We start from the raw sequence: 14,233 nt of genomic DNA, 5'->3' as shown, positions 1-14,233 counted from the left end.
TTCGGCCTTTCTATTGATTAAAATGTCATGTAGGTTCCACAATGCTGCAAGGAACAACTGAGATAGACTATAGAATATAGAATATTCTAGTACAGTATATTATGCACACGACGTATCGTGCGAATGGCTAGATTTTTGCCGCGATAACTCAATTAGCTGAATGACGACGATGGTGATAATGTCCTTACAAAACGGTAAAAACACGACTATGGAAGGTGGGTCAAGAATAAGTAGACAAAAAAACGTAGAACAAGTACAAAAGAAACTATAAATGGACATTTTTTACAAAGAAAAACTCCCTTCCCTCTTATTGTTCCATACCGCTCCATTGTTTCGTGGCAAATCGCCAGGTGTGGGCGCGTCTGGGATCATCATTAGCAGGCGCACGTGATCTGCTTCCACATCACCACCAGTCCAGTTTGGCAGCCATGCCACAGAAGCGTTCTTACCGCGGTCTATCAGCACAATGCCTCCTAAAAAAATTTTAGGAGGCATTGGTCAGCATCTAGAGCTCGAAGGCGTATCGTGGAAGTGGAACAAGCCAACTACGAGGCAGGCGTGAACCGGCAGCTTCCTCTCCGACTCCAAGTGCGCGCCATCGCTACTCCCAAGCGGAAGCTTCAATGGCGTCTACGGAGACGGCAGACACGGTAACCGGCAGCTTCCTCTCCGACTCCAAGTGCGCGCCATCGCTACTCCCAAGCGGAAGCTTCAATGGCGTCTACGGAGACGGCAGACACGGTAACCGGCAGCTTCCTCTCCGACTCCAAGTGCGCGCCATCGCTACTCCCAAGCGGAAGCTTCAATGGCGTCTACGGAGACGGCAGACACGGTAACCGGCAGCTTCCTCTCCGACTCCAAGTGCGCGCCATCGCTACTCCCAAGCGGAAGCTTCAATGGCGTCTACGGAGACGGCAGACACGGTAACCGGCAGCTTCCTCTCCGACTCCAAGTGCGCGCCATCGCTACTCCCAAGCGGAAGCTTCAATGGCGTCTACGGAGACGGCAGACACGGTAACCGGCAGCTTCCTCTCCGACTCCAAGTGCGCGCCATCGCTACTCCCAAGCGGAAGCTTCAATGGCGTCTACGGAGACGGCAGACACGGTAACCGGCAGCTTCCTCTCCGACTCCAAGTGCGCGCCATCGCTACTCCCAAGCGGAAGCTTCAATGGCGTCTACGGAGACGGCAGACACGGTAACCGGCAGCTTCCTCTCCGACTCCAAGTGCGCGCCATCGCTACTCCCAAGCGGAAGCTTCAATGGCGTCTACGGAGACGGCAGACACGGTAACCGGCAGCTTCCTCTCCGACTCCAAGTGCGCGCCATCGCTACTCCCAAGCGGAAGCTTCAATGGCGTCTACGGAGACGGCAGACACGGTAACCGGCAGCTTCCTCTCCGACTCCAAGTGCGCGCCATCGCTACTCCCAAGCGGAAGCTTCAATGGCGTCTACGGAGACGGCAGACACGGTAACCGGCAGCTTCCTCTCCGACTCCAAGTGCGCGCCATCGCTACTCCCAAGCGGAAGCTTCAATGGCGTCTACGGAGACGGCAGACACGGTAACCGGCAGCTTCCTCTCCGACTCCAAGTGCGCGCCATCGCTACTCCCAAGCGGAAGCTTCAATGGCGTCTACGGAGACGGCAGACACGGTAACCGGCAGCTTCCTCTCCGACTCCAAGTGCGCGCCATCGCTACTCCCAAGCGGAAGCTTCAATGGCGTCTACGGAGACGGCAGACACGGTAACCGGCAGCTTCCTCTCCGACTCCAAGTGCGCGCCATCGCTACTCCCAAGCGGAAGCTTCAATGGCGTCTACGGAGACGGCAGACACGGTAACCGGCAGCTTCCTCTCCGACTCCAAGTGCGCGCCATCGCTACTCCCAAGCGGAAGCTTCAATGGCGTCTACGGAGACGGCAGACACGGTAACCGGCAGCTTCCTCTCCGACTCCAAGTGCGCGCCATCGCTACTCCCAAGCGGAAGCTTCAATGGCGTCTACGGAGACGGCAGACACGGTAACCGGCAGCTTCCTCTCCGACTCCAAGTGCGCGCCATCGCTACTCCCAAGCGGAAGCTTCAATGGCGTCTACGGAGACGGCAGACACGGTAACCGGCAGCTTCCTCTCCGACTCCAAGTGCGCGCCATCGCTACTCCCAAGCGGAAGCTTCAATGGCGTCTACGGAGACGGCAGACACGGTAACCGGCAGCTTCCTCTCCGACTCCAAGTGCGCGCCATCGCTACTCCCAAGCGGAAGCTTCAATGGCGTCTACGGAGACGGCAGACACGGTAACCGGCAGCTTCCTCTCCGACTCCAAGTGCGCGCCATCGCTACTCCCAAGCGGAAGCTTCAATGGCGTCTACGGAGACGGCAGACACGGTAACCGGCAGCTTCCTCTCCGACTCCAAGTGCGCGCCATCGCTACTCCCAAGCGGAAGCTTCAATGGCGTCTACGGAGACGGCAGACACGGTAACCGGCAGCTTCCTCTCCGACTCCAAGTGCGCGCCATCGCTACTCCCAAGCGGAAGCTTCAATGGCGTCTACGGAGACGGCAGACACGGTAACCGGCAGCTTCCTCTCCGACTCCAAGTGCGCGCCATCGCTACTCCCAAGCGGAAGCTTCAATGGCGTCTACGGAGACGGCAGACACGGTAACCGGCAGCTTCCTCTCCGACTCCAAGTGCGCGCCATCGCTACTCCCAAGCGGAAGCTTCAATGGCGTCTACGGAGACGGCAGACACGGTAACCGGCAGCTTCCTCTCCGACTCCAAGTGCGCGCCATCGCTACTCCCAAGCGGAAGCTTCAATGGCGTCTACGGAGACGGCAGACACGGTAACCGGCAGCTTCCTCTCCGACTCCAAGTGCGCGCCATCGCTACTCCCAAGCGGAAGCTTCAATGGCGTCTACGGAGACGGCAGACACGGTAACCGGCAGCTTCCTCTCCGACTCCAAGTGCGCGCCATCGCTACTCCCAAGACGGCAGACACGGTGCCGATATCGCAGTCCAGCGACGAAGAGCCTCAACTCATGTCTTCGAACTGTATCGATGATTCGGTCTCCTATGTGTCGTCCAGTGATGAAGAGGACCGTGCGATGCCCTGCGTCCTTCAAGGGCAGCTCCAGCGTAGCAGCCCCAAAGCGAGAATGAACAGTCGTCGACGAGGGCGGTTGCACCATACCCTCAAATGATTGTACCGGCAGATGCAGCTGCGGGAAATGAGGCGTCATGGCGTACATTTCAGCGGGTTCCTGCCACGTCACAAGAAGTAACCAGGTTCAACGTGGAGCTTTTTTTTTTAATCGGTTGTACCCCTTGTTTTATGCTCTCAACATGACACCATGCTCTGTAGTGTGTTGTAGTTTCTTTTAAACGGCCTGGCTGTGCCGGTCATACACTCAATTTCTCCTAAATGTGTCGAGGCCAGCGCCTTATTCGGCTCTTGTAGATGGTGCCCATCTTTTTCTAGGGACTGCGGAAACAGGCGAACGAGCTCAGTGAGGGGTACCGCTCAGGATATGCCTGCAGTCCCTCCAAGCACAATAATTACTAGAGGGAACTCCGGCTATAGTGTCCACTGAAGCTGCAAGCGGGGCGATTAAGCCAGCATGAGTATAGTGCGTACTAGAATGGGGGAGTGGGTCCAGCCAATTTGCTAGGTGGCATTGGTCCAGCGGACGCCTTGGCAAGCGCCGAGGGTGATGCGCAAAAAACTTGGAGGGCGCTTAGGCTTCGCCTTTAAGAGTTGAACGCGATAGCGTCATTGACTTGAATTCACCACACGTGTTTCTTTCTTATTTCTGGTGTAAGATATATCACACGTGTCTCAAGAGCACGGTGCAAGATATATACTTTATTACCATATATCTTACACCGTGCTCAAGAGCGAGCGAGCGCTCCGGCGCTTTATGCCCTATGGGCCACTAAGACACACCTCAAATCGCAGGTGGAAAGGGGTTTTGTGTTTGAGTTTCCGCGTAACAAAACTATGTCTTTTTGTATGTTCAAATTACAATGCGACGCTATCGTGCCTGTAGGTTGTGTGACATTCCTACTTTACGAATTTTCGACGCATTTTACTTCGAGAAATTTAGTTTAGTAACGCCTGTGCGGCACATGAAGGGCCTGCGTGGTTCGGGCTGGCTTGAGGTGCGAAGCATCTTTTGCGCTTGGGCTTTCGGCGTCTCCTGTCGTCGTCGTCATCGTCGTAGTCACGGTAAGCAAGCGGCTCGGGCTCGCGCTCGGCACGTGCAGTTTGTAAAAGCAACTCCTATTCGCAGGCGGCACAGTAAGGTTTCTTCTTGTCGTTTAAAACCGGGTAAAAGTTGCACGTGGCTGGCTGCGTTGCCGCTCATCATTCCAGCGTAGAATTTCACTTTATTTCGTAGTCGTAATGGGGAGGCCACGTTTACGGGGTTATGAGCCATTGGTTAAGGCAGTATTACCCCATTAGCGGTACCAACCAACCATTAACCAACCAGGAACACCTTATGACGCATGAAATATATAGGGAGGCCAAGTAATTACTTGCAACGCTAATATAACTAGACAGGAACGTAAAACTTTTGTCGCACATTGCACTTATTATGACCCCCCTCCGCTTTCCACGAAATATAAGTCTGTTGTAACCAACGGCTATGTCGGGAAGCATAGCTGAAAGTGGCCATATCACACGCTCTAACACTTGAATAAAATTTTACAGCGAAGCTGTTATGTGCTCACCTTTCCATCGTCGCGTCGGGCAATAGGATAAAAAAAATGTCGCAGTTTCACCCGAAAGGCGAAGCGTCAGTTGCGATAGCAAATTAGTAGAGAGCTATACGGAGTAAGGATAGTAGTTTTATCAGCTGTATAAACTTGGACATGCAGCAGCACCAGCAACGCGCAGAACTGTTGTCGACGCCGTCGGCGTCTACCCGCGTTCGCACCGAACGTGCGCGGCGTTGGTGACTGTTGCCGGTGCCTCTGAGGGCGTCTCGGAGGCTTTCGACGAGATCAGAACGGTACACTCGTCGAGCTGCGTCCGAAGTCTTTCCCACCTTCTCGCCTCGCAACGCATTTGGTGCCGCAGCTAAACGTCGTCTCCCCTCCCTCCCTAAGGGGTACCTTCAGAAAAACAAGTACACTAGTATTAGACAACTACTATTAGACAACTATTAGACAACTTGGACCACTGGGCCGGCGTAAAAGGCATGACGACGACGGCATCACGAGAGTCAGATAAAGCTTGAATGACGACGATTGAACGACCATGATCTTGGTCCACTGTGTCAGCGAAAGAGTCTAGACAGATAAGATACGATAGATAGTGAGTGAGTGAGTGAAATAACTTTATTGGTACGATATATAGATAGGCTCAAAACGCCCGAAGTAGGCAAAGCATGCTAATCGCGTTAAAAGACCGGAACTGCAAAGACACGTCATAAGCTTAAGTTGACGTTTTTACGCGAGGGAACAAATTCGGGGCTTCGGAATTGAGAGTACTGAACGGGCCTGGGCTGGCTCGAAAGCCCGGGAGCCACCCGGCCCGCGGTCCGGGCTCGGGCCAGGTAAGGAATTGCTGACTCGGGCTCGGGCCGGGCCCAGACATAGGAGTTTCGGGCTCGGTTCGGGCATCAGTCGGACCCAGATTAGGCCCGGGCATGCTATCTGCAACTCCACAAAACTGAAGACAATAAAGAAAAATCACCGATGAATGATTACGAGACTCACTAATGCGAAATTTGAGCGCACCTCTATAAGTGTTTTCATTTCGCGATATTGTTACGTAGGAAGATGCAGACGAAAAGCTATATACATGTATATTTACAAAGAAATGCGCCGCACTTGGCCAAGAAGCCACAGCCCGCAGTAGCCTCTAATCTTCGTCGTCGTCTTCACACTGCTCGCCTCTTCGTCAAGGCAAATACTGTTCCGTAGCACTACCCCCGGCGGCAAAAGCGCCGTCCCGGAGCGATTAAAGGCCGGACTCTGAAGCACTGTAGTAGGCCTTGAGCCTACTGACGTGCACGACATCACTAGATGCCAGAGTAGACGGCGAGGTCGAACTCACAGGTTCAATTTCATACGTCACAGGCGTCACCTGGCGCAGCACGCGGTAGGGCCCAGTGTATCGCGAAAGGAGCTTCTCTGAAAGCCCGATGTGACGAGAGGGCGACCATAGGAGCACGAGCGCACCAGGCGAAAACTGCACGTCACGGTGGCGGGCGTTGTACTGACGCTGCTGAGTGGTTTGCGAGGCCGTCAGTCGAGCACGGGCAAGCTGGCGTGCATGGTCGGCGAGGGCGATGGCGTCGCGCGCATACTCGCTTGTTGAGATTGCAGCAGGAGGAAGTGCCGTATCAAGGGGCAAGGTCGGTTCGCGACCGTACAGTAAATAAAATGGAGAAAATCCGGCGGTGTCGTGCCGGGAAGAATTGTACGCAAATGTGACGTAAGGAAGGGCAATGTCCCAGTCGTGGTGGTCCTTGGAAACGTACTTCGACAGCATATCGGTAAGGGTACGGTTTAACCGCTCCGTCAGGCCATTCGTTTGAGGATGGTATGAGGTAGTCAGCTTGTGTTGAGTGGAGCAGGAACGCACAATGTCGGCGATAACTTTCGACAGGAAGTTGCGACCACGGTCAGTAAGCAGCTGTCGCGGGGCGCCATGAACCAAGATAATGTCACGCAAGAGAAAGTCCGCGACGTCAGTGGCGCAACTGGTAGGGAGAGCCCGCGTGATAGCGTATCGGGTGGCGTAATCAGTTGCGACGGCTACCCATTTGTTCCCCGAAGATGACGTGGGAAAGGGGCCGAGGAGGTCTAATCCAACACGAAAGAACGGTTCCACAGGGACGGTGATCGGCTGGAGATGACCAGCAGGTAGCACCTGAGGTGTTTTCCGACGCTGGCAGGGATCACAGGCAGCAACATAGCGTCGGACGGAGCGAGCGAGACCAGGCCAATAGAAGCGGCGCCGGACGCGGTCGTACGTGCGGGTTACCCCAAGATGGCCTGCAGTGGGTGCGTCATGCATCTCAAAGAGCACAGTTCGTCGCAGATGTTTTGGCACGACAAGAAGATCAGATCCATCAGGGACGAAGTTCCTTCGGTACAGAATGCCGCCGTGGAGGACATATCGGCGAACGGAGGCGTCGGTAGGTGTAGAGCGCAGACGCTCGATGAGTGCTCGCAGCGATAGGTCCCGGTACTGCTCATCGGCGATGTTAGCGAAGTCAGACACAGAGAAAATGCCGTTGGCGTTACTACTGTCGGCGTCGTCAGGCTCGTCTACCGGGTAGCGAGACAGGCAGTCAGCATCCTTGTGTAGTCGGCCGGATTTGTAGGTAACAGTATACGAATATTCTTGGAGGCGTAAGGCCCAGCGACCAAGTCTTCCTGTAGGATCTTTCAGTGAGCATAACCAGCAAAACGCGTGGTGGTCTGTAACAACGGAAAAGGGCCTGCCATATAAGTATGGACGGAACTTCGCAACCGCCCAAACTAGGGCCAGACACTCACGCTCAGTGATGGAATAGTTGCGCTCGGAGGGTGAAAGGAGCCTGCTGGCGTAAGCGATAACACGGTCGCTGCCGCGCTGGCGTTGTGCCAGTACCGCGCCAATTCCGTGGCCGCTGGCATCAGTACGGACTTCGGTAGGCGCAGAAGGATCGAAGTGGGCCAGAACGGGAGGCGTTGTGAGGAGGTCGATTAGATGCGAGAACGCAGAGGCCTCGTTATCGCCCCACTGGAAAGGAGTGTCTTTTTTCAAAAGCTCTGTTAGTGGTCGTGCTATTGCCGCGAAATTTTTCACGAAACGGCGGAAGTACGAACACAGGCCGACGAAGCTCCGCACATCTTTGACACACTTCGGAACAGGGAAGTGCGTAACAGCATGGATCTTGCCTGGGTCCGGTTGCACTCCGTGCGCGTCAACGAGATGTCCAAGGACAGTAATCTGGCGACGGCCGAATTGGCACTTCGATGCGTTGAGTTGTAGACCGGCTCGACGAAAAACGTCCAGGACTGCTGAGAGGCGCTCCAAGTGTGTAGCGAACGTTGGGGAGAATACTATAACGTCGTCTAAGTAGCACAGGCACGTGGACCATTGAAGCCATGAAGAAGGGAGTCCATCATGCGTTCAAAAGTGGCAGGAGCATTACATAGACCGAAAGGCATCACTTTGAATTGATAAAGACCGTCGGGTGTTACAAAAGCAGTCTTCTCGCGGTCTAGATCGTCCACGGCAATCTGCCAGTAGCCGGAGCGAAGGTCAATAGAGGAGAAATAGCGAGCACCGTGGAGGCAGTCAAGGGCGTCATCAATCCGAGGTAGGGGATACACGTCCTTTTTGGTAACCCTGTTCAGGTGCCGATAATCCACGCAAAAGCGCCATGAGCCATCCTTCTTCTTTACAAGTACAACAGGTGACGCCCATGGACTACACGACGGTTCAATAATGTTCTTGGCAAGCATTTTGCGAACTTCAGCGTGAATAACTTGACGCTCAGCCGGGGACACTCGATACGGGCGGCGATGAATAGGAGGGGCATCGCCGGTATTAATGCGACGTTTAACAGCTGTAGTTTGGGCCAAGGGACGATCGTTAAAGTCAAAAATATCGTGATAGGATAACAAAACGCGGTAGAGCTCACGAGCGTGCTCGGACGGCATGTCGGGCGCAATCATTTTCTGTAAGTCGGCAATGGCACAAGTTGCCGACTGCGATGGTAGAGGAGGATCGGCTGAATTGTCGTCTACTGCAATAGATGCTACTGAGTGATCCTCGAATGAGCAAAGCTGGGCCAGAGACATCCCGCGTGGCAGCACTTGTGCCGTCAAGCCAAAATTGACCACGGGCAGGCAGACGCAATTCGCCGTAATAGATAAAACTGTATGAGGCACTGTGATCCCGTGTGTAAGCAGGACGTCTTGCATGGGAGCCGCGATGTAGTGACCGTCGGGCACTGGTGGGGATGACACTAAGTCAACGTAGGTCAGTGCCGAAGGTGGCAAGCGAACGAAGTCGACGGAACTGAGGCGACTAGGGTGTGGTTCAGAGGGATCCAGAACAGGCAGGTCAAGGCGGAGAGTACTGGCGGAACAGTCGATGAGAGCAGAATGCGCGGAGAGGAAGTCCAAGCCGAGGATGATGTCGTGGGGACAGTGGGCGATGACTGTGAATAGCACGATAGTGGAGCGATCGGCGAAGGAGACGCGGGCGGCACACATACCAATTACGGGGGCTGTTCCGCCATCGGCGACACGGACAACAGGCGTCGTGGGGGGTGTGAGTATCTTCTTCAGCCGGTTACGAAGGTCAGCACTCATTACGGATACATGCGCCCCAGTGTCTATAAGAGCAGATACAGAAACACCGTCGACTTGCACGTCAAGAAGGTTCAGATGAGTGGGCAACGTCAGTAGAGGATTTGGCGGCGTAGGGAGCAATGCAGCGTCACCTCGAGGCGCTGCATCGTCTAGTTTTCCGGCTGGGAGCGGCGTCCGAAGGGAGTCGGCGAATAGGAGCGACGGGGCTGAGGAGAGCGAGATTGTCGTCGTTGGGGCGAAGGCGAACGAGAATAGGGGCGGTTCGGCGCAGGAGAATCAGTGGCGGCATTATCGGAGCGTGCTGCATAGGGTCGAGAAGGGCCACCTGGGCGAGAGTAGGCAGTATAAGTAGACCGGGTCGGGGAATTCCAACGACTGCGACAGTGGCGAGAAATGTGCCCGATTCTACGGCAGTGAAAACAAATGGGCTTGTCGTCAGCAGTGCGCCATTCAGATGGGTTGCGGAAACGTGGTGGGTAATAAGATGTGGGACGGGGCGTAATCGAAGAAGCCGGATGGGTATCAGGGCGATGGGCCGAGCAGACGGTGTGAAGACCCATGTTCGCGAACTCCTGGCGGACAACTGCCTGGATCAGGGAAACCGTGACTGCAGGTGCGTTGGAGGAGCTGGAGTCGAAGGCAGCCGGATAGGCGGCCTCAATCTCACGCCGGACGATCCTGGTAACATCACCAGTGTTGTTGGGACGAGGAGCGTCGGCACAGGAAGATGTCGCTGGGGTGTTGGGCAGACGGGCAAACTGCTGGTCGATACGTCGGCTTTTAGCGAGTTCCAGGCGGCGACACTCTTTTATAACTGCATCCACGGTCGCCACGTTGTTGAATACGAGCAAGTTGAAGGCGTCATCGGCAATGCCTTTGAGGATGTGGGAAACCTTGTCTGGCTCAGTCATGTGTGCGTCAACTTTGCGGCACAGAGCCAAGACGTCTTGGATGTATGTGACGTAGGGCTCTGTGGACGTCTGCACACGGCCGGATAACGCCCTCTGCGCGGCAAGTTGGTGACCGTAGGGGTTTCCGAACAAGTCTCGGAGCTTTTGCTTAAGCGAATCCCAACTGGTGATCTCCTCTTCGTGTGTCCGAAACCAAACTCGAGGTGTGCCACCGAGGTAAAAGAGTGCGTTGGCGAGCATGATAGTAGGGTCCCACCGGTTATTGCGGCTGACGTGTTCGTACAGGCTGATCCAGTCGTCGACGTCTTCCCCATCTTTGCCCGAGAATACGCCAGGATCGCGGGAAGCGGGGAGAGCGATGTAGGTCGTCGAAGTGGCAGCAGGTGTCGGAGCTGGCTGAGTCGAGCTGTCGTCGGCGGGAGCCATGACGGAAGACTCGACGTACCGTCCACTGCGAAGCTCCGTGACGAGGTACAGGGAACGTCCACCTCCACCAGATATGTTACGTAGGAAGACGCAGACGAAAAGCTATATACAAGTATATTTACAAAGAAATGCGCCGCACTTGGCCAAGAAGCCACAGCCCGCAGTAGCCTCTAATCTTCGTCGTCGTCTTCACACTGCTCGCCTCTTCGTCAAGGCAAATACTGTTCCGTAGCAATATATTGACTGGTGCGGACAATCTGTCTCATGCCGCGCCTTGCAAACGGAGCGAGGTGTGGCGTGACTGCCTCACTAATCGGGAGATCGCGAGAGGCAGCGCGTGGGTGATGCGTGGGCGCGGTTCACAGCAGCCACCGCAGACAGACCTCCACTCATGCAGCACTTTGTGCCACCCTTCGAATGTGCCACCATTATCAACGCCATCATGTATTGTATGAACGTGGTCCCAATGCCATGCGTAAGGATAACGATGCTTATCAAGAAAGCTGAACCACGTCTTAAAATTCATCATGGCCACACAGGCGCATATGCTTTTTTCTATGTAGCCGGCAGCAATATTTCGAATATAACAGTACCACGGGTAATCTAGTCTTATTTTTTGTTTTTACAACGTCAGCTGTTATGGGCTCATTCTAATAGCCGTTTCGGTTCGCGATGATGCCGCCGCCACCGGCGTTTAGTCGCCGCAACCGCTATCACTAGAAATGTGAAAAAAGTACGCGTTTCCCGCCGGGATCGAACCCGCGCCCGCAGCGTGGGAGCCAGATACTCTACCACTGAGCCACGCAAGCGCTTGCTATCAACCAGCGGAAGAGAGAGAGAAGAGACATAAGGGAAGGGCAGGGAGGTTAACCAGGCTGAGCCCGGTAGGCTACCCTGCACTGGCGATGGGGTAGAAGGGATTGAAAGAGGAGAAGGAAGAGAAAGGGAGAAGTCCACATCTTGCACATTTACAGTCAAGCGTTCATCGCTGAGTTTCGTCGCAGGCGGTCATACAGGCTTGTGCACTTCAAAAACGCAGGAGCGCCTTTGTAGCCCTGTACATAGCAGACGCACGAGGCCACGGGCCTCGTGCGTCTGCTCCGTAAAAGGCCTGTCGTCTAAGTGCCCAAAAGCAGTCCGAAGGGCAACCCTCTCTTCTTCGTATCTGGAGCAGTCACATAAGAGATGTCTGGGGGTTTCTTCAACACCACATGTGCTGCAGTTGGCACTGTCCGCCATTCCAATTAGGAATGAATAGGAGTTTGTAAAAGCAACTCCTATTCGCAGGCGGCACAGTAAGGTTTCTTCTTGTCGTTTAAAACCGGGTAAAAGTTGTCATTGCATCTGTGGGTCCCTGGCATATAGGCGCCGGTTGGTACACTCTGGTGTATTCCATTGTCTTAGAGTTATAGTATGGGCAAGATTGTTGAGGTGCCGCACTACATCCGTTCTTGACAATGGTATTCGGATTCTTTCATATTCGTCATGTGCTTCACGGGCAGCTTTGTCGGCAAAATCATTGCCAATGATGTTGCAGTGCCCAGGTAGCCACTGAAATACAATGTCATGGCCTCTGACCACCGCTTGATGGTAGCGTAATCGTATCTTTGCTACCAATTGTTTATGTGGGCTGCGGCGCAGAGCTGATAAAAGTGACTGTAGGGCTGCCTTTGAATCACAGAATATAGCCCAATTATTTGGTGATTGTTCGTGCACATAAAACACTGCGCTACGAAGGGCGGCAAGTTCAAACCCTGTCGATGTTGTGACGTGGCTGATCTTGAACTTCTTACAGAATGATGCCGATGGAATAACTACCGCACCAGTAGAGCTGGTCAGAGTCGAAGAGCCATCTGTATAAATGTAAATTCGATCAGAGTAGGAATCATGCCGCAAATGTAGAGCAGCTTGATTCATGGGCACAAGTAGGCAAGTCGGACTTCTTTGTAACTCCTGGAATGGAGAGCCGCACTTGTGGCTGCCGGAGACATCACAAAGGACAAGGTGGTCTTGCTGCATACGTGAAGTCTGATGGAAGAGAAAATCGATAGGAGGTTACAATGCCTGAAAAAGTTGCATCTGGTCTACCTTCCGAGAGAGAAGCAAGGCGTTGAGACTGTAGTCGGGAAAGGTGTCGAAGATGATTTCGAAGGGTGTCTGTGGCGACATACGTTTTGATGGGATGCTCCCTGGCGACGGCAATTGTTGCGGCTGTTGAAGCGCATCGCGGTAGGTCAAGACAAGTTCTAAGTGCTTGAGCTTGCATGCTCTCAAGCACTCTGAGGTTTGTCCTCCGGGCGCTTGACAACACCGGAGTGCTGTAACGCAAAAAACCCATGAAGAGCATCGGCCAGCGGAAATGCCCTATAAGGCAAGCCCGCAGGGGCAGACGACCCGAGCCTCCGCCAGTAAGGTAGCGCCATCTAGGTAATGTGCCTGCAAACGCAGCGTGCGCAGGCGCAGACGACGATATGCGATTCAGACGAGGCGCGCAATCAACGCGCTCCCGGGCTGCCGAGCCTCCGTTAGTATGGTGGCGACATCTAGTTAAGGTGCCTTCAAGCGCGGTGCGCCCGACATGTAAGTTGCAGTTGTTAGGCTTGATCGGGCTCAGCCGACTGCTGTGCAGATAACATTACAAGCCGCAGTTCGCTGTCTACGCCGGGCGGACAGTTCAGATCGTTCTCGTCGAAACGAGGCGAATAGACTGTCGCGAAGACCCTGTTGTGCGTGGTGCCCGAATTGGAGCTACTCTTGAGCCGCTCCACCAGCTTACGCTGTGACTGTGCTGCGTGTGCCGCGCAGGCCTGTGACTTTTTTGTTAACCTTTCAGAATACTGAAGTTCTTATCTCCCCTGCTAAAGAAAAACAGAAGGTATACGTTGATTTGTATTGACCATTCAAGTAAGTGGGATTTTGTTTTTGTTCTTACTTTAGGGCATGGAGCCAGTTCAAGGCACGAGCCAGTTATCAAGGCGTTTGGTCTTCATCTCTGACACATTGTACAGTGTGTAAGCATGAGATGAGATCAACGGCACCACTGCGACGGGGACACTAAAGAGAAACAGGAAGTTCAGCTGGAATAAAAGAGGGACCTTCAGGAATGCATGCAGTTTTTGTTGAGTGCAAAAATACGAGTTATTAGCGGAGAAATTCGTAAACAAAGACCAAATATCTCTTCCTCAATTTCTCTCACCCCAGATTTGGCGCTGAAGCAGTGCCGTCACAGATTTCATTGCTCTCGGCGAATCAGAATGCGCCATGATACGTCACCGCTTGCGTAAACGGCCGAGGCACTGGATGCATCATGGCTGCATGCATGGTCGCTGCGTTTGCGTTCGCCGCGATGGATACCGTTGCTGCAGCTGAACCTTGCAACGAAGAGCTCGCCAGGGAAGCAGGACTGCATTTCAGCGGTATTCAGTGAAACGGAGCGCGAAATGATCCTCCGTGCTCGAGCGGTAGGTGTTTCCGCGTGCGATGGCGGTGAGCCGCCGGCCGCGCCGGCGGAGAGCTTCGTTTTCGTCGACGGAAGGCGAAGCGTCCGGTCCGCCAGGCGACGATGTTCCCGACAGACAAGCGTA

The sequence above is a fragment of the Dermacentor silvarum genome, chromosome 11 (genome assembly GCF_013339745.2).
Source record: "Dermacentor silvarum isolate Dsil-2018 chromosome 11, BIME_Dsil_1.4, whole genome shotgun sequence".
Lineage (NCBI taxonomy): Eukaryota > Metazoa > Arthropoda > Arachnida > Ixodida > Ixodidae > Dermacentor > Dermacentor silvarum.
Note: the sequence above shows the minus strand (reverse complement) of the source record.